The sequence below is a fragment of the Cryptomeria japonica genome, chromosome 3 (assembly GCF_030272615.1).
Source record: "Cryptomeria japonica chromosome 3, Sugi_1.0, whole genome shotgun sequence".
NCBI lineage: Eukaryota > Viridiplantae > Streptophyta > Pinopsida > Cupressales > Cupressaceae > Cryptomeria > Cryptomeria japonica.
Genome location: NC_081407.1, coordinates 750,611,516 through 750,633,947, shown reverse-complemented (window position 1 = coordinate 750,633,947; position 22,432 = coordinate 750,611,516).

The window sequence follows — 22,432 nt, the reverse complement described above, 5'->3', positions numbered from 1 at the left end:
ATCCTTCACTCTGGTCTTCCTAACGTTTTGTACACCAAAGAGGGTTGATTCATGTCTACAAATAATACCAATTTTGAAGATCTAAACTCCATACCTATTTCCTACACACAAAAAGAAAGGGAAATAGGTTGGGAATAGGGGCTTGCCTTAGGTCAAACCCTAGTTTTGGAATTAACCATGAACTTGAGATAAAGATAATTGAAATTTATGTAATGGAAGGTTCTCCTTTTGAGGGAGATGTTGAATAATGACTGAAAATCAAATGATATACCTGCTTGTGAAGTTCGCTTGTCTCCACATATAATTTGGGCTTGATGAAGTTTTCAACAAAAATAGGATGAAAGATGTCTATTTCGATGCTTGATTGATTGACATTATTACTACTCTACGGCTTGAAGGAAGATTGATTATTGTTCAATTGCTTGAATGATTGAATGCTTGATAGATGTCAAATGAGAGGGGAAAACCTCTTTTTATACTTTCCTATTGAAAAACCTGCTAATTTCCCAGAATGAGCCAATGTAGAGCTGGAATTCTTGCTCAATTTGGAAATAGGACGAAGGGTTTTAAAGATACCCCAATCAAGGGGGACTAGAGCATGGTGCCCTGGTCCTAATTAGGAACTGAGTGTGGCGCCCTAGTCCTACCCCTAGTTAGGGCTAGGATAAGGCATCGAGTGCATAGAAAAGGTAAAAAATGATGCAATGCATGAGGGTCATGAGTATAATCAGGTCCTAATCAGCCCAATGGGTGCAAACACTAAGGTAGGGAACCAATACAATCAAAATTGTACAAGGGTGCAATTTTAGGATGCCCCACAAGTGTCTTTGTAGTCCTTTTACATGGAAAGATGATGTAGGGACTTCAAAAAAAGCAATTTTTGTTTCTTCCTAGATTTTAGAAAGTTGATTTTTTAGTTTTTTCAAACTCATGTTTTTTATTAGTTTAGAAAGTTCACAATTCATTTTGAATTTATGATTTTTTAGATATGTAGAAGTTTCTCATGTATTTTTTGATAAGTGTGGAAATTACAAAAGAAATGGGAAGTTCTGAAAGTTGTCCAAAAAGGGGTAATTTTAGATTACATGATATTGTAATTTATTTTGGGTTGTAGAGACAAATTGTAGGAGAAGAATATTGAAGGAAAAATTTATCCATTATGTTGTCTCTTTATATTTTTATTAATGGTGTCATTTATGTTTTGAATTGGCTTCATCACCTAGTACTAGAGTAGGAAGATTGCTAGGACAAGAACAGGAAAAGTTCTTGCCCATATGGATAGAGATATGCAAAATCTATAGAGACAAGTAGAAGAGATTACAAAAATGATATAAAAAAGGGAATAAGAGGAAATAATTGTGATGAAGATACAAGACAAAGAGATGTAAATCAACATGCAAATTATGAAGAGGAAGAATAGTTAAGGCACCTAGGCTTTTGAGGAAAGGATACTCAGAGCATTAGAAGGTTGAAATGAAAATGAAGGAAGTAAAATTGAAGGTTCTAATTATGTTGGTAGCCTCAAACCAGATAAGCTAGTAATTTGGTTGAATGGTATGGACAATTTTTTTGAGTGGAAGTCTATGATAGAGGAAAGGAAGGCAAAATTTACATGCACCAAGTTAAGGGGTCATGGAATTATCAGGTGGGATCATTTGCAAAAATAAAGAATCCAAAATGGAAAGGAAAATATATGAACTTGGGACAAGACGGAAAGGAAACTAAAAAAGAAGTTTTTACCTATAGCCAATGCACAAACTATTTCTGAGTATTTCAAAACCTAAAGAAAAATTTGCCTACTATAGAGGATTATACATGTGAGTTCTACAAATTGTCCATTCATATGGAGCGCTAAGAGACTAATGAGTAGATGGTTGCCAAGTATGTGAGTGGTCAAAAATTTTCCATCCAAGATGAATTGAGTATGCATGGGATTAATAGTATTGAAGAAGTATTCCAATTAGCCTTAAAGGTTGAAGAAAAGCATAATAGACTTGTAATAGACTTTTCACGCATTACATTAGAAGAGGGAGAAAATGCACTAGATTCAACCTCCAGAGAAGGAGATTGAATTTTGAGTGATGTAAGAATGGTAACTTAATCCCCTCTTCTGGAATGAGATTTGAATTGATTGATTTGTGTAGTTATGACCAAGTAAAAAAGTGACAAAGATCTAATTATAACTCGAGATAGAGGTATAGGATGAAGCTGTGCATCTAGATCTAACAAAAATATGTTGAGACGAAGCCACCCTGTGAATTTGAGAAAAAAATGCCTAGATTGTGGTGAAAGTGTACACGGTCCTCCAAAAATTTTGCAAAATGAAAAGGTTTTTTATGATTCTGCAAATGGATTTGAAATCTGAAAGTACAACTGCACACCTGTAATCTACACACAGAAAAGAGAGGAAAAGGGGTTGGGAATTGGGGGTTTTCCTTCAAGTCAAACCTTAGTTTAGGAATTAACCAAATGATGAAAGAAAGTACTTCCAAGTAAATATAAATGAAAGACTGAAATGTAAATCACCTCAAGGGAGGTTGTGATAGAAATGTTGATAGAATTTCTTGTATGAAGTTGAATGTTGGAATGAATCGCCTCTTCAATGGTTGAATCCTTGACTTGAATGCAACACCCAGCCTTAAAAGGAGACTTGAGAATGCTTAATTTTAGAAAGGAATGCTTGAATGCTTAAACTTATTCTCGCCTTATCGCTTATCCAACTTTTCCGCTTGTTGAACTTATGCAAATAAGAGGGCAAATGTGACTTATATACTGATCAATTAGGGCTAATTGACCAATTTTCCATCACAGGTCGACACTAGGGGAGTTTTTCTCACTCAATGCAAAATTGGAAAGGGTCCAGCCCCAAAATAGGGCAGGGGGGACAGGGGTGCCACGCCCCTAGCCTATCCTTTTTTCTAGGATAGGATGTAGTTCGGGCAGTGAGCAGGGCAAGAAAGATGCAGTTTTCAGGTGTTGAGAAAGTCTCTAGTCTTTGATCAGGCCTAGAGATCGAATTCACATGCATAAGGACCCTAATGTGATAAAAAATTGCAAGGGTCGCAATTTTATGATGCTACAAGACTAATTCCAAAGGAACAGAGGAGGACAAAGAGGTACAATATCCATTTGAAGGTGATTTAAATTACAATCAAAGAGAATCATCTTAAGGAGAAGAAAAAATAGGCGATACCCGACATGACATGGAAAATTAGTGAGGAAAATGGTTTTAGAGGGGATTATAATGGTGGTAGAGGGTGTGAAAACCCATGGAACCTTTTTATTTTCTTTAATTGTGGTGAAGACCTGGCCATAGGGCATTTGAATGCTCAAAGTATAACATGCAAGAATAACAGTAGGGAGAGCAACATGGATTGAACTTATCTCAAGTTAAGATTGCAAAAGAAGAAATTGAATGCCAAGTTTCATCAGATGTGGGGAAGAATCTCATGATGAGAAGAGAAATGGTTATCCAAGTAAAGAAGAAAAAAAAATAAGAGCTTGTGAAGTTTCTTGGCTTCAAACGAATATTTTTTGAACTGGGTGCACTTTAGGTTGAAAGGTATGTCATGTCATTATTGATAGTGGTAGTTGTGAGAATATGGTTTCTAGAGAAACGGTAGATAAACTAAAATTGATTTGTGAAAACCATCCTCATCCTTATTGTATTTCATGGTTTAAAAAGAGAAATGAAGTTGTTGTTGATAAGAGGTGCCTGGTCAGGTTCTCTATAGGAAAGACTTATAACTTGATGAAGTATGGTGTGATGTCATTCTAATGGATGCATGCCATGCATTTTTGGAAAGAACATGGCAATATGATTGAAAGGCATTGCATGATGGCAGAAAGAATACATATACTATTTTAAAGGATTCCTATTAAATGACTTATTGCCTCTTGAAGATGAAAAATAAAAAATAAAAAATTGATGTCTATAAGAGAATTAGTCAAATAAATGAAGGTAATATGTTTATTTTATGCCTTGATGATGTAGAGAGAAGAAGGTGAAGAAATACTGGAAGCAATTCCTTTGGAGGATGTTCAAGATTTCAAATATCATAGTGTAGCTGAAAATAAAGATGAGGATGTTAAAATAGTAGTGGAGGAGAGTGAGGTAAGAAATAATTTTTCCAATATTATTAGAGATGAAATGCATGTGGAAGAAGAGTGAAAAGGAAAATAATGGACAAGGGTGGTTTACATTTTCCAGGGACAACATAATAGATATTTGGTATAGTGGGAAGGAATATCACCAGTAGATAGCACTTGGATTATAGAGTGGGAGTTGAAAAAGTTAGATCAAGGAAAGTTATATTAAGGAGAATGATGTTGGTGTTGGATATTAGAGTTGTTGTCATTGATGTCAACATATTCCTGTGTTGCAGAGAATTGGTTGTTGTAGAGAGTTGGTTTTGGCGATCCAGTGCATATATGTTGATATGGTTTATTGGGTTTTGAGATGTTTATCTCTAGTTGATTCAGTATGATTTTCATGATGCTATACCTTGTGATTTGGTAGTATTATGCTATCCGGTGTGGTGATTTGTTTTTTAGTGATTTTGTGTTGCAGAATTGTGGTATTTGATTCATATTCCTTTGGAATGATGATATCTTAAGTTGTGGATTTTGGAGTGTGTTTGGGACGTTCATGTGTGTCCTCTTATCAGATCATTCATGATTTGGAACTTTGAAAGCATATCTTTTAGTTTATCAGTTGGTGTTCTTGAGCTTTGGTGATGGTCTTAATGATGAATATTATGATTTGAGTTCTTGCGGTTATTACGGTGGAATTCATGTTGGTTTTTTATGTTCTTTGATTGTGTGCTATGCATTTTTGTGGTCCACATTGATCGTGGTGCACGTTATTGAAGATCTTATTGGTTCAGTGTTATTCTTTGTGTTATGCGACATATTCGGTGGTGTAGCATGTTGTGGATGATCTTGGTGAATTATTTGATGGTTTTTTGTGTTCGAGGATTTTATTTGGGTCCATGATATGTTAGCAATGACATTGTATTTTCTAGTTATCGAATTTTGTATCATGTGATGTAATTTTGTAATTAGAACTTATGTGTTGAGCCGACCTTAAGGTTAAGGTTGATGAATTGTATAAATAGGTGATGTAATCATGTACTTGTGTGTCTGTGATTATTTTTTATGATTCAAGAGGTTATTGTATGTGTGAACAAGCAAATCTATCTTTCGGTAGTGTGGACAAGCAGAGTGGAATTCTTGTATAGACAATGTACTTAACTGGAACTATAATTACGCATTTTGAGATGTTATTCTTTCAATTCATGTAATCTAGAATGTTTTTTCATCTTTGTAAGGCAGTGAACCTTCCCAAAGTTGTAGCCCTTTGTTATTTTGAGCAGTGAGCTCTAGGTAGTGTGCTTGAATGCATGTGCATTCCCCATTGTAATATTTACATATACTACTGCAGAGTATCATCTTATTGTGGGTAGGTTCCCACCATGGTTTTTCCTTTAACCGGGTTTTCCATGTCAAAAATATTTATGCTATGTGTGTTGTTGATGTTGTGATTATCTTTGTTATTGTTGTTCATGATCTAATCTAAGATTAAGGTTAATTTGGTTAAGTTTGGTGAAAATAGAAACCCCCTCGGCCCCCGCTTCTTACTTTTCTTGTTGCTGCTAACAGTAGGGGCTTTGAAAAGAGCATTTCCCATTTTTAACTAAATTTTAGAAAGTTGATTTTTTAGTTATTTTAGATTATAGAAAGTTTTTTTTTTAGTTATTTTTGAATTCATGTTTGTTATTAGTTTAGAAAGTTGGAAATTTGTGGCAAAGTCATGGTTTTTAGATATTTAAAAGTTTCTAATGATTTTCTAGATTTGTTTGGAAAATACCAAAAAAATGGCAAGTTCTAAAAGTTGTCAAAAACTGCTAGAAAATGGTAAATTTTATATTACTTGATATTGGAATTTATTTTGGGTTGTAGAGATAGATTGTAGCAGAATAATAGTCATCATTTCATGTTTTTATTAATGGTGTCATTTATGTTCTAAATTGGCTACATCAAAAGAAGTGGTTCATAGTTGAGAGTCAATCTACAATAATTAAAATGGAATCAATTCCTCATTGAGTACAAGGCAAATCTAACAAAAAATCCATAGATTTTTTGATTTGGGGTCGCTCAAGAATAGGCTAGGGTTTGTATAAACATGTATATTTTTCTATCCACGTTTGGAAACTTGACAAAGTTTACATGCCAGCACAAACTTATTCACTTCCTTTTATCTTATACCAAACAACATTCTCACTTACCAAGTTGTAAGTTATGTCCCTTTTGAAGTATCCTCGTAGCCTATTTGAATGCATGTTTTGAATTTTTTTCTCTCTAAGACCCAAGGGGGATGCAAATTTGGAGTCTTCTAAACAAAATTTTATCTTCCAACAAGTGGTCTTCAAACTATGTAGTACTTGCATTAGCAAGACTGTTGAGGGCAATAATAACTTTGTTGAAATACATATCAATTACATATTCTCATTTCACTTCCTCAATCCCAACAATATCATTGATCATTGAGATAATTAAGCGGTATCTTCTACTTAAATAATTATAACAATAGAATCTTTGATGTATAAGAGAAATACTTGAGACATGCATAAAACATTTTAAAGATGAAATGTCTTTAGAATCTTTCACCTTGTATATAATTTACATGAGTACAAACCTTAAGACATTTCTAATAAGCCAAATCTATATGAAATCAAGTAAAACAAAGATCTATTAATATTTTCTAGATTGAATCCACCAATTAGTTATGTTTTAAGTTACAAGAATGTCTATCAACAAACTATTAACTTTACAAAGTCATTGCAAGCATAATTAAATTTATACAAATGGACTTCAAAAATACATACCTCTCTTATTGTGTCATGAGTTTTCCTCCAACCAAAAATTCCCTATGATACTTTCTAACTAATGGAGGATGCTAGTTACTTTTTGTTTATTGGAACATCATTCAATATAGAAGAAATTGAGGAATATTTAAGAGTCATGTCCCATTTTATTTTTTCTTTATTTAGAGTTAGAAAGAAGGATTATTTTTTTCTCTTGTTTGGTTTGTTTCTTTATTCTATATACGTAGGACTACTTTTCTAGTTGAGAAGCATGTAATAAGATAGTGACTATTTAGAGAAACGCTACCAAAATTGGTGGATATTGTTGCTATTATATTCTCTATAATCATACAATTTTCCTTGAGGCTATTAGTCTTCTATGCCACAACCTTTGAACTTGTCTTTTAATATATTAATCAAAATATTATACTTTTTGTCTATAAGATCGTAGTGTATGATCATATAGTACATTTTTTCACCCTTTTAGATCTCCTTAAGTAGTTATTGACCTTTGAATTTTTCTTGTTACATTGAGATTGTAGTGTGTGATTATCTAGTGCATGTGACTATGACCCAACATTATAAATCTTTTATAACACACATGCACCAATTACTATCAATTAGTTATAACTAGTACATATGAATTCAAATTCCCTTCTCACTATTTTACATCATCAACATAAATATATAGGAATGTATTTTATATCACTCTAAAAAATATTGCAGCTCGATTCATGAGTTATATGAAAAATTATGTCGAATGAAAACTAGAACCATTAACATCTACAACTTTGCCTCAATAGGAAATGAGCCTAAACCCTTTTAAAAATAAGTCATCTTGGTTTAATGTAGAGATTAAAGGTAAATGCAATTATAAGGTCACCACCAAGTGAAAAACAAATTTGGTATATTCCTCAAAGAAATTGATTTCATGGAACACCATAAAAGGTAGAGATTGGATATTCATAAAATAGAATTACCTTAAATTCTCTAAAAACTAACAAGAAAATTGTAGAAAATATCATAAATATATAACCTCTAATAGAATTGTTTTTATGTGAGACTTTGTTTCAACTTTTCTAATTACACTCTATGATATATTATGAGGAAGACGAAAATAACTCCTACAAAATAATTTACACCACCTTCCCAAATTTATTGGATTCATCTTTCATTAATATTAGTGGTTTTATTCTCATTAAACCTCAAAGCCAAGTCACTTTTCTCTCTTATGGCCTTAAACCTAAAGCACTTTCACCCTCCTCACACAATATTTGGGGACTATTTGCATCTACAAATTTAGATATTTTGAACTAATGCATTTCTTGAAAAAAAACACTTAAGAACATATAGTATCAGTTAAATATATAAACTAAATCCTAAAATTTTAAACCATGATTTACGACGACTTTTCTATATCCTAATTTACTTTGATGACATCCTTATTTGAATATTTTCTAAAGTGACAGTGAGATCAAATTTTGATATTAACACAATATCCTATATTGTCTTATTTGAAATAATTGAGTGGGTTATTAAAATCAAAGTACCATCACTTTTCTATTTTTATTGATATTCATCTTATCCAATCTAATTTACTCTACCTATTTGCATAAGAATAAAATCAATATATGTTGCAATTATACATATTAGCAAATTCAAACTTCCCATTTTTATCCATGTAATTGTCCTAATATCTACTATGACTTAAATATATAGCCTAAAACCTAAAACTTTCAACAATGATTTCCAATGGTTTTTCTATTTTCTTTTTTACTTGTCTATATGCATGTTTGAAAATTCAAGATTTTTTTCTAAATGGTTAGTAAAATCATATTCTCATATTAACACATTATCAACTTTTATATCATTTTAAATGAATTTGTGTTTCATTCAAATCTAATTTATATTTATTTTTCCATGTATTCCTCTTTCCCAATCTAATTTATATTTATTGCTTGAGTAAGAGTACAAACAAAAATTTGGTGCAATTGTGCACATTAAAAGAAAATTTCCAAGTCCCCATATATCCATGCCATTTTCCTCACTTAAATATTTTCAATCATGATTTACAATAAATTTTCTACTTTCTAATTTACATGGACTATATGCTTCTTTGAAAATTCAATTCAAGGCACTTTTCTTAAGGGTTAGTAAAATTGAATTCGCATATTAATAAATTATCTTCTTCATATTATTTTAAATTATACAACATGTATGGTGCAACTATGTATATTGTAGGTAGATTCCAAGTCCCCATGTATCCATTCCATTGTCCTAACATCTAATACCACTTAAATATGCACTCTACAACCTAAAATTTTCAACTATGATTTACAATGAATTTTCTATTTTCTAATTTACTTTAACTATACAGTTGTTTGAAAAATCAAGAAGTTCTTTTGAGGGGTTAGTAAAATCATATTCTCATATTAATGCATTATCATCTTTCATCATCATATTTTAAATTATTGAGTGTGTCATTCAAATAATAATATCATCATTTTTCTATTTTTCTGCACATTCGTCTTTCCCAATATAATTTTCTTTGACTATTTGTATAAGAATCCAAAAAAAATGTGGTGCAACTATGCATATTAAAAGTAGAATTCATCTCTCCATCTATCATTGTAATTGTCCCAACATCTAGTATCACATAATTAGACAACCTAAAGGCTAAAATTTTCAACCATGATTTACAATAATTTTTATAAATTTTCTAATTTACTTAGATTATATGGTTGTTTGAAATTCTACTATTTTTGTGAAGGGTCAATAAAATCAAATTCTCATAGAAATTTATTATCCTCTTATGTCTAATTTAAAATTATTGTGTTTGTGTTCAAATGAAAGTAGCATGAATTTTCTATTATTTTGATGGTCCTCTTTCCGATATAAGTTACTTTGATTGTGCATGTTATGAATCCAAATATTTTATATGGTACAACTATCATATTAAAGGTAGATTCCAAGTCCCCATCTATCCACACAATTGTCCTAACATCTAGTATCACTTAAATATGTATCCTAATGCCTAAAAAATTTAACCATAATTTACAATGACTTTTCTATTTTCTAAATTACTTTCACCATATCATTGTTTGAAAATTAGAGAAGTTTTTGTGAAGGGTTAGTCAAATTAGATTCTCATATTAATGTATTATCCTTTTTTTTCTTAATTTAAATTATTGTGTTGTTCAAATCAACTTACCCTCAATCTTTATGTTTTTCTAGATTCCTCTTTTCCAATTTGTTGAATTTGACTATTCATATAAGAGTCCAAAACAATTGTGTGATGCAAAAATCAAATTTCAAGTTCCTATCTATTCATGTCATTGTTCTAAAATCTAATATCTCTTAAATATATAGTCCAAAATGTAAAATTTTCAACCATGATTTACAATGACTTTTCTATTTCTAATTTATTGTGACTAAATGCTTATTTGAAAATCCAAGAAGCTTTTCCAAAAAAGATTTACAATGGCTTTTCTATTTTCTAATTTATTGTGATTTACAAACATTCCCTTTCTTAGTCTAATTTACTTTGATTTTTTGTCTAAGAATCAAGAACTTTTGTTTGTTGAAATTGTGCATATTAAAAGGAGATTCCAATTCCCCATCTATGCTTACATTTTTTCTAATATCTAGTATCATCTAAATATAGTCCAAGGCCTAAAACTTTCAATGATGATTTACAATCACTTATCTATTTTCTATTTACTTTGGCTATATGCTTGTTTCAAAATTCAAAGAGTTTTTTGTGAAGGTCAGTAAATGAGATTCCCATACTAATGTGTAATTTTTTTTTGTCTTATTATAAATTATTGAGTGTGTGGTTCAAACCAACTTACCATCACTTTTGTATTTTTCTTGGCAGTCCTCTTTCTCAATCTTATTTACTTTGATTGTTTCCATAAAACTTTAAAAAAATTGTATAATTCAACCATGGATATTAAATGCAGATTCCGAGTTCCCATCCATCCATCCATGTCATTCTACCTTAACATCTAGCACCTCTTAAATATACAGCCTAAAACCTAAAATTTTCAATCATGATTCATAATAAATTTTCTATTTTCTAATTTACTATACCCTTGTTTGAAAATTCAAGATATTTTTCTCAAAATAAATAAAATCAAATTCTCACACTAATGCATTATTCTTTGTAATCTTGTTTTAAATTTACTAAATGTACGGTTCATATCAAAGAACCATCACTTTTCTATTTTCCTGAACTTTAAGCTTTACCTATCTAAATTATTTTGATTGTTTACATATAAATCCAAAAATTAAATATGATACAACTGTGCACATTAAAGTTAGATTCCAATTTCCCATGTATCCATATCACTGAGATGTTTACTACACGAATCTCTTTCAAGTCGCTAGTTTCTTCACGTCTTACACTGCCCCCACACAGAATATCTTACTTTTCTGTATAGACTTGAAATGTGTTATCTGACTTCTTTCTACATTCACCATGTTCTGATAAAACATTACATCCATGTTCTGGCAAATATAAGTTATTTGGAATTTGTGCACACAGACATAATGTTTGTTTTCACATTTCTTTCAACAAAGGAAAAATTGTGCACCACTAAATATTCCTCTTCATCCAAACTACGTGATTAGATTTTTTTCCCCTGAAAATAAATTGTCCTACACTTTGGGGACAATTGCATGCAAGTTGTCAAGCAAATAGAGGGAGAATAAAAAATCAATTCTATACTCAAACCAAACATTACAAGGGAACACAATTTTTTATATTAATTTAATAATAAAGTAAAGTTTAATTTAATTTACATTAGGTAGTTAGATTACTAAATGATTAATGATCGTGTTGATAAAAAAGAAAACAGAAAATTTTACTTTCAAACATCATATACAATCTATTGTTGATATTAAGCAAAAAGTGATCATTTATATATATAAAATTAATACTCATGATTTGGTGAGTGTTTAGAACTCTCTATGATTGAAAATATTAAGCCTCTAGAATTCGAACCAAAATATTTTAGTCTTAGAAATATTGAGAACTTAATGTACCTATTATTGTGAATACCTCTTTGCTTCCCTTACTAGTGCTCTCATCTACTCTCTATGAAATACAATTGAAAACAATTCATCACATACATTCAAACTACTCTTCCTCATTATTTCTTCATATCTTAAAAAAATGGAAATGATATTCTAATGGTGGTTGAGCTTTTCATGAACCTACATTAATTTCAAATATAAATCATGACATTAGCATTCTAGAATGCATAATGTCCATGTTTCTTCCACTTTCTAATGACATATGAATGGATTCATTTTATCTATTCTATATGATATTCCATAGTTTTGGGACAATTGAATATGAGTTGTCAAGAAAATAGAAGCATAACAAAAAAAAAACATATAATCAAATAAATGTAAATAATAAATGTATTAATTAATTTAGTTTAATTTAATTAGTTAAAACTTAAATGATTAATAATTATTTTAATTAAATAAGATGTTAGGATTAATTTAAAAAATAATAATAGGAAATATTATATTAATAATAATAAAATGTAGTTGTTAAGGTATAGAAAATTATTGTTAATTGTAGGAAATCATAAATTAAAGAGATTTAAAGGAAGAACAAGATTACATGAATATGACAAAAATCGACCAAATGAATAGGACTCCTCAAATATGGAGTGGTGGTGGTAGGAAAAAGGTAGCGTGAGGTGTCAAATTTGAGTCCACCCCTTTCTAACAACTCCTAATCGACTTAACATCTTGCATGTACAAGTGTCAAGTGTAAAAGCATAGAAGGCTTAATAAGCCTAAGTGTAAACTATACACTAACACCCCCCTTTAAGAATAACTTAGGAGGACAATAAGAAAAATGGGTCCTCGGTACTAGCCTGGTGAGGTATGGGTGATAAAAAGAGTAAGAAAGAAAACCCAATGGGAAAAAAATTTCTTCCCTTGATATGAGAGACATGGGAGACTATGCAACCCACCATAATGTGACATCTATAGATGCTTGAGATTGGATGCTAAAGATGATCCATACTCGCTAAAAAAACACCACAAATGTGTGCAAGATGACTTCCCATTTTGGATGTGTAGGAAGTGACATGGCTATCTTTGAAGTTTGCACATGATCCAAAGACAAAACCTTATCATACTGGTTTCCAAATTTGTAGTGCTAAAAAATAGTATGAAAATTTTGTTGCAAGGAATCATGCATGCTCTCTGTGAAGCATTTCTAGATTCATAAGTAGCAGCAAGTTAGGAGATCGCAATGCTTGTCATATGACTACATTGTACATGCCCATAATGCTCAAGAAGGTATGGAAGTGTTCATAACACAACTCATGATAACCCCCTTATTTTTGGCACTATATAGAAGGAGTGCTTTGTAACCAAACCCCAAAAACACATAAATTGACACTTTACAATGAGAGCACATGAATGTGGTTGTTGGATTTGTGGCAAAAAACATGCACTTTTGCAAAAAATAGCACTCAATTTTGAGCAACTAAGCAAAAGTTATGAGCAAAACATTTTTTTGTCTTATTACAAAATTAACCTCCTCCAATATAAATAAAATAAAATCCAATTTGAGAAAATTTAGCAAAAATAATGTGGAATTTGAGTAAAGTAGATAGTAACAACAATTCCCAGATTCAAGTTTAATTATAGTAGTCTTAATCGGTTCGCAGACCCTATAAATCATGTCTAGAGAATTAAAAAGAGGATCATAAACCATAAACTAAAACTACTACAACTATCTAAAACTATATTCATATCAAAAAGTAACATCATAGTCACTCCAACCAGACAACAGCCTAACTGTCGCTGATGAGATTCAGTTAATGTATCAACCCAAATCAATCTTCTAAACAATCAGCTGGGCATATTAAGACTAAATATTTTCCAATACCTTCTGATGAGAAATGTTGATTTCAGTGGGGAGTTCCTTACCATATATGTAGCCTATTGGCTAATTATAAGCACAATTGTTATAACAACTATTGGACTTTCGAACAGATTAAACATTTCCAACGTTATTGCGCATATTAAACAGTTCAGAAATGCCTTTAATGACTACATATCACTCATTGTTATTGCGCATGCACGCCATCGTTTCCGACTACCAAAATTGTAAAAACTCTAATTTGTTTTCATTGTCATTCATTCAATCTTCATCGTTTCCCACTACCCACAAATTAAACAGTGTGAAAGAAAAAATCTCCACACATTTATTTAGCGTGTGAGAACATATCTTTTGAGTAGACTTATGTTTGGGTCAAGATACCATCGACTCTGGAAATATGTTGACTGTTAGAACGTATACAAGTGGTTATACAAGTGGCCGACAAAAACAAAAAACTTTGTTAACCGTTTCACATGGCTTCACAACTTTTCAAAGTCTCGATCGAAATGACTTTGATCACTTCCTTCATCAAATTTAATCATCCATTATTATTTATTTACTTAAGAAATTTTATAGTGATTTTAAATATATTATTTACTATTCTAAATGTGTAATTTACTATATTTATTACAGTACATAATTATTTTATAAATTTATTATATTTATTTATAATTTTTAAAATTTTTTATATTTAATAGTTGCTAACATATTACAGTTTTTAAATTATGTTATTAATTTTACTATAATTCAAATTTAGAATAAATAATAATAATATAGCTCTTCAATAAATAAAATAACTTTTAAGTAAATTTAAAAGCTTCTTGAAATAGAAATTAAATAAATAATATAAATAATAGAAAATAATTTTTAAATAATTATATTAAAAATAAAAAAATTCATTGGCTAAATAAAATAATTTATGATTGATTTGTGGACTTTTCTTAGATAAATCTATTAAAGATAGCTTTACAAGTTTATCATCCAACATAACACTATTTTGATGTTGTTGGTACATTGACATACATATGTCTCACTAATCCAAAAGAGATCTAGAGCTATCTTTTGAACCTACAAACCAAAGTTGTCCTCACCCACTTCACCATCCTCTAATCTAGCGCTATCAGTCTCAAAATTGAAAGACCATTCCACCTCTAATTCATCTAAGAGCCTTATATTTTTCTTCATAAATTCAATTAACCACATTGAACAAAGATTGCATGCTTTGTCATATTATCTCACAAACTTGACTTTGAAGTGCTCCCATGACCCAGTATACTATGGATTAATGAGTTTCTAGTAAACCTAACTAAGAAGGAGCCTAATCCTAAAACATGATCACATATCACCACCTTTAGCCCATAATACCATTGAGTCTTTTATGAGATTCTGTGTAATCACACAAATTATCTCTTTAGATTCTCCTTACTCCAAAAGGAACCCTATAAATATTGAGGACACATCTAAATAAATTTGATATTGATGGGTTGGAAAAAGGAAAGAACCTCCTAGCACCATGTCCACTACATGGAGCACCATCACTATTTTAAAATTAAACACTTTTGTCAATCACAATTCAGTCACCCATCACTAAAATGTTACTTTCATTTATTGGCCTTCAAGTGAATCATTGAATCTATACCACCATAAGAAAATGCCCATTCACACTCCATACAAAAAGGTTAAAATTAATCCCAATGGCCAAGTAGGAGTAATGTTTCTATATCAAACCTTACAATTCTCAATTTTGTCCAATGCACCTTACTCTTATGCGATTAATTTTATTTATATCATAGATAAACCTATGACTGTTAAAATTTAAGAGTGGTAGGATTAAAAAAGTTCTCTTGTACAAAGAATGATATGGCATGCTATAATATAACATATTAGATTTTATCATTTCATGTGCGTAATATAATATTTCTAGGTTTTTTGTTTTCTTTTTTTTTTCTTCCATTAAAATTCATCCCAATACACATTTTCTATCTTTTCATAGTGTTTTTTTGCCTTAACATATTTTTTTACAAAAAAATAATTACACATAGATTACATTGTTATGATCCATTAGCTTTCACTAGTCCTATATTTATTATTAATAGCCCTCTTGTTGTCTATATTTTTTTCAAAGAGTTTCATTTTTTAAAGTCTTTTATAAATTTAGTCATTAAGTTATTTTTCAATTTGGTATCTTCATCCTAGATTCAACGAATGATGCCATCTTAAAATTCATAGAATAAGTATATGCATTGTCAAAATTAAGTCTCAAAAGTCTTTTCTTGAAATCAAATTTTTTAAGTTTATAAGGACTAAATGAATTCTAAAGGAAAAATATTGGACCTTCATAGAAAAAGTAATATATAAGTCTATCCATATCTACATTAATTGTTGTCATTGCATGGAATAAAATGATTTTTATCAAATAATATGATGATGTTAGTGGTACTTCAATGATCACTGAGATAACTTCATCCAATGAGAACATCGAGATAATTACAATTTATATCACTTTAAATAAGCTTACTTTTTATAGTCCTTCAACTTTCACCAACCCTATTAGAAAAAATATCCTCCACATGTCCACCCCTCAATCAACACCAAATAAATCATAAAGTATATAAATAAAATGCTCCAAAGTAAATTCAAATTTATATTAAAAGCACAATCAACTAAAGAATATGTATAGTTTACTATGAAAAGAATATTATTCACATATTCACAGTTCGCAGGGGTGATCATGGTAGAGTAAAACTAGTAATTTTTGGTAGCAAATACCCAATTGAACATCTAGTAAATGGCAGTTCTAATGGAGCCAAGAGTTTCATTCGAAAATACATGGACGCAAATTTTCCTTAATTTGTCACTAGAGAAAACAACATTCCACTTGGAATGGGTTGATGGAATGCAATGCAGAATGTCAGGAAACACTTAGTATCGATCCCTAATAGTAGAAAGGATGAAAATAAGGAGTAACAGGCAAAATAAAAGAACCATCAACAGAACAACAATAAATGAAACTAGAAAGTGTTGAATGAATCTAGAATCAAATCTTTTGTATTGTCCTTCATTGACTTGTATTTCGATTTATGCATCAATAGACCTATATATACTCTTATGTGATATTTTTATTCATGATTATGACTCTATCTATATGATTAGATGCTATGGATGATGATAGACCTTTCATATTGACATATTTTACATGATGATTTATATGGATGATCAACATATCTTGGATCATAATGATGATGGATTTACTTGATGATCTTCTATGTGATAATGTTTCATGATGGATTCATATTGCTTTTTGGATTTTGATGATATTTTTATTATGCTAGCCCTATTCTCTGACTAAGATGATTGAGTTGATGATATATAATGATTGTTATTGTCTTCTAGTGTCTTCATGATAAGGATGATGTCATACCACTCATCGTGAGCATGATATAACATTACCATTCTCTATCACTTGTCAGATTATTTGTGATATGTGTACAAAAAGATCACTGTGGAAATCGCTCTCCTAACATCAATTCAGAGGGGAATTAAGGAAATGTGTATTTAAATTAAAATCATAAATCATCAAGATGCACACTAATGAATAAACAAAATAAACACACAATTATAACAGAGAAGAAAGATCACTTTGTTCACAATAAATAAGAGATTAAAAATAAATTTTTTGATTCTTTCTTCTTGGGTATTCATTCTTAGACTTTAAAATCAAACTCACAAGATATAACATTACACTCATTAAATCTACAAAATAAAGATCACACACACATCCTAGAGTATCACTATACACACTTTGTTCAACCATCAACCACATTCTATTCATGGGATCAACCGTCTATTCACCTGTCAAAGAGCCCAACCATTCTATGGTCATAGGATCAACTATCTATTCAACTGTTTCAGAGCTCAACTGTCGATCACTCTATGCTCATGGGATTACATTATCCCACATTCATCTGGATCACAAGTCGTTAGTCATTAAAATACAAAATCTCAACTCTTTAAACCATCCACGAGGCAACCTTTTGACTGTTGACCCGTTTGAACACCCATGACCTCCAAACACTCATCGAAACAACTCCCATGAACTTAGACCGATAATAAACCATTAGCCTGACCCTTCACATTGTTATAACATACTCCAAGAGGCCAAGTCACACCAACATGACCTCCATTGACCTGACCCCTTGCATCAGCATAACTCTCTCTAATCAGCCAAATTGCCCAACATGACCATCATCAGCCTCACTCCATGCATCGAGCTAAGACTCTCAAACTAGCCAAGTCTTACCAACATGATCCTTGCATAGGCATAACTCTCTTTGATCAGCAAAGTCTCACCAACATGACCATGATTAGCTCGACTCTCTTCGACTAGAACAAAGTGAAAAAGTCAAATGAATTCGAGGCACAAAATCCGACAAAATCCCACTTGACAAGGAATTCACTGGAATGCCAATCACTTTCAGACATCACTAAGAACTATGGATGCCAAGACCCATCGAATCTACACACCATTTGAACTTAGTTGTTCTCACAGGTTTTTTCAATGCATCTGCAACACTTTTTAGAGTGTTTACCTTATTCTGATTCACCTTTCCATCTTCCATCATGTCAAGATCAAAGTGATATTGCACATCATTGTGCTTTGTCCTGGCATGGAAAGTAGGATTTTTTTCTAATTAAATCACAGTTTGACCATCTCAACTGTGAAGTGGAAAATTGGGATCTTAGCCAATTCTCCATATTGAAAGGAGGATTCACTAAACTCAATTTTCACTCAGAGAAACTTTGCATTCAAAAGAGGGCGATGAATCTACTAGATCCAATCCCAAAGGATACAACGACTGAATACTAAGTGTTGGCATTATGTTGTCATTGATGTCAACCAGTATAGGATGGCAACTAGTATGAGAGATTGATGAGAAGTGTTGTCATTGATGCATACCAAAAATGGTGTCATTTCAATGTCAACCAGCATAGCAGGTCACTGGGAAGGAAGCAACTATCATCTATCATAATGATCATTGGATTCATTGGTACATAAGTTAGTGTTGAATTGTGTTGAAGACATGTGTTGGAGACCGATATGGTATAACAACTGGTAAGTAATATGTTGGTAGTGCATTGTTGTGAACCAGCAAGTGAGCAAGCAAGGTGATCTAATGAAGAAGTGGCAACTAGTATGTTGTTGAATGTTTGGATGTGGAATAGCAGGATTGGATAAAGATGAATTCGCAGAGTGAAGAAGATATCATAGGGTGAGGAGAAGACTGACAATGAGTGTGCCCAACTAGATCATATGTGCTTGTTTGAAGATATGCCTGCTCAAACAAGGATACCATATTGGTGTAAGGCATGTGATTGAAGGCTCACACAGGATCAACTAGTGAAACACTAACTTGCCTTAGGTGCATGAAATCAAAGATGTGCACCAATTCAACAAGGGTAGACATAAAGAGTTGCTAGTATAGAGAAGGAAGGATAGGTTTTTTACTTTGACAAACCAGTTGATAGGAGAATCGGTCTATTGATGAAGAAGGAAAAGTTGAAGAAGTTGCAGACAAAGAGTGCAACCAAATTGAATATGGAGAAAGGTATTGCCACATATGAATACAAATGGAGATTGTTGAAGGTTGATGACATGGTGTCATCAACGTGGTTATTGGTAAGTATGTCTAATGGTAAAACTGACAAGGTGCAGAAGTGAAAGGCTCCCATTTTTTGAAGATGTGCATGAGGTAGATTGGAAAGTGTGATGACCGGTAAGGGTGTCCCACCGAAAGAGAAGAAAAGTACAAGTTTGAAGGCAGACCAGTTGGGGTAGAACTGGCAGGGTTAGAGAATCGATAGATGAACCCGGTTGTGTGGTTGGTCGGTGATCTTGTCTGGACTGACATAGAAGAATTAGTAGAGGTGGATGCCAGCAAATACAACATGTAGGAGACAGGTGTCATGTATATTATGGTCAATGAAGTGTTTTTAGTTAGGTAGGTGGTGATTGGTTGACATTAAAGTCGATAGCATGAATCACGGGTTGAGAGTAGAAGGGTGTGGCTCGACACTGATCAGAGGAAAAAGATTTGACTTGTGTCTTAATGATCAATACCGAGTGTCCAGGTGCTAATTAGGGTAGGTGAAGCCATCAACATGATCTCTTCATGGTGTTTTGACAAGTGCAGGTTGTCGTGCTTGCTAAAAATAACAAACATGTTCTAGACAGAGTGTGATTGGCAGTGATAGGTGATCCATTGCAGGTGGTTGATCTATGGAAGGAGATCTGATTGGATTTGGTTTTCATCAAGCTCAATGAAGGAATACTAATTCACCATAAGTTTGAATGTCAGTCATGGTGGGAAAACATAGGTATAAATATGTAGATTTAAGACCAAATTTGTTACTACTGCATGAGAGAGTAAAATTGGTGAAGGGAGTAAAAAACAGATAGTTAATTAGTCAAATGCTCATTGATAATCATAGAGGAGTCTGAGTGTGTGAGATAAAACCGGTTAGAAGAGTCCAGCCGATGAGGGCAAGGTAACTGATAGATAGTCATTGAGTTTGGCAGTGAAGTGCACCGATGGTGATTGAACTGATAGAGAATATTGCAGAGAAGAGAAGAGTTGAGTGAGAATCTATGAAGATTCGGTAAGCTAAGAACTTGCAGTGATTAGATAGTAGAGAATTGGCAGAGTCAAGAAGACCGATGGTGGCTAGTAGTAGTGTATTAGAGAGAGAAGAGAATCGACAGAGAGTAGAGTATTGATAGAGAAGAGGTAGAGGCTGAATCGGTAAGGTTGTAGAAAAGAAGAAAGATTGTAGAGGTTACATAACTCAGTTGTAACGAGGAGGTTACTTTTGTATTTACTATATGATCTTTTAATCACTGAGTTGGAGCTCAGTGCAAGGGTTGGTGCTCCTTGGGTTGATGCCCTAAAATCAGGGGTTGGTGCTCCTTAGGTTGGTGCCCTAAAGTAGGGGTGGTGCTCCTTGGGTTGGTGCCCTAAATGTTGTAACCAAATGTTTTTTTGTGAGGTTGGATTGGAGCACTAGGATCCAGAAGCATTTCTCACCAAGGTTTTTCCCATGTTGGGTTTTCCTCATACATCTTGTGTTATGTGATGTCCCTTTTGTGTGTGGTTGCATTTGTGCCATCTTCCTATCTAACTAGTATTTGTTCCTTATTTTAGATCTATTAACCAGTATATACACATAGGACAAAAAAGGGTAAAGTTTGGAAATCACTGATTCACCCCCTACCCCACTTGTAGCAGCATCCTGTGTTCAACAATTGGTATTAAAGCCTAAGTTCCCGGTTGATAATATTTCTCCACCTTGGGTAGTTTCTGGTATTTGAACACAATGTTTTGTTCAGTGTTACCCCCTATTCCAGTGTTTCATGGTTCAAACTTTTCTATTTGGAGTCATAGGATGGAAGTCTACCTGCCCTCCCTTGGGTTTGATGTATGGATGTCAGTATTAAATGTCTGCCCTAGTAAAGTCAGTCCTCCCACCGGTCTTGAAGAAGAAAGAAGAAATGAATGTAGTGATGAAGCCATGAATGCTATACTAGCTGGGCTATCTGGTGATGTCTCCTCATAGGTGGACAGATGCAGATCAACAAAAAGCCTATGGCACAGATTGAAGAAACTTTATGGAAATTAACCTTGTACTGTAGAACCAGTTTGTGGAAGCAAGAAATAAATGAAACATGTGTCTACAGATGATGAAGGTAGATCTGTTAGCAGTAACAAAAATGTTGAAGAGGAAAATCACCTCTTAATGGCTCAAGAGACATAAGATGAGAGGCACACATCTGAGAGTGATCATGCATATCACTCCTACCAGCAAGATGTATTTGGCAACGACAGTGAAGATGAAGAAGGAGATGAAGTCGAGGTAGATCTAGAAGGAGAACTTATAAATGCACTTGAGGAGCTTAGTAGGGTGAGAAATGAATACAAGTTATTCAAGAATGATGTTATTATGGAACAAAACTGGTTAATCAAATGCCTTGAAAAATCTGAGAAATGTATCTCAGAGCTGAAGACTCAACAAGAAGACACCAAGGAATGTAGGTGTAAGGATCTAGCATCTGAGCTAGAGGAAAAGGACAAAAAATATTAGTAGCTAGATGGAGATATGGAGAATCTCTGAAGTTACCTTGAGAAGTGTCAGGATGAGATCAAGGTAAGAATCCTGTATGATGGTAACAATGATGCCTTGGATAAAGTATTGAAGAAGCAAAAGTATTCCAAGGATACCAGAGGCTTAGGTTGTGGTGCAGGTGAATGCTCCACCAACAAGAGTGTCTCCCACAAGGACGCTCAATTTATCTCCTCTAATGGAGATAACAAAGGATAGACCTTCACTGTTTGGAATACTCTCAGGAAGAAGGTTGATCTAATCACAACCAATGAATATATGAGGAAGAAGACCGGTACTGCTGCAAGGAGAAACAATGCAGATCCCAAAGGAAAAGAAAATATGGGAGAAGGTATCTTCATCAGAAGAAAAAATAGAAGAAGACAACATAGAAGACCTCCTATCGATAGAAGACATAGAAATGCCACCACCCACAAGACAAAGCAATTGTGGGAAAAGAAGGGATTAGATGGAAGAACTATAGAAATTGAACAACCTA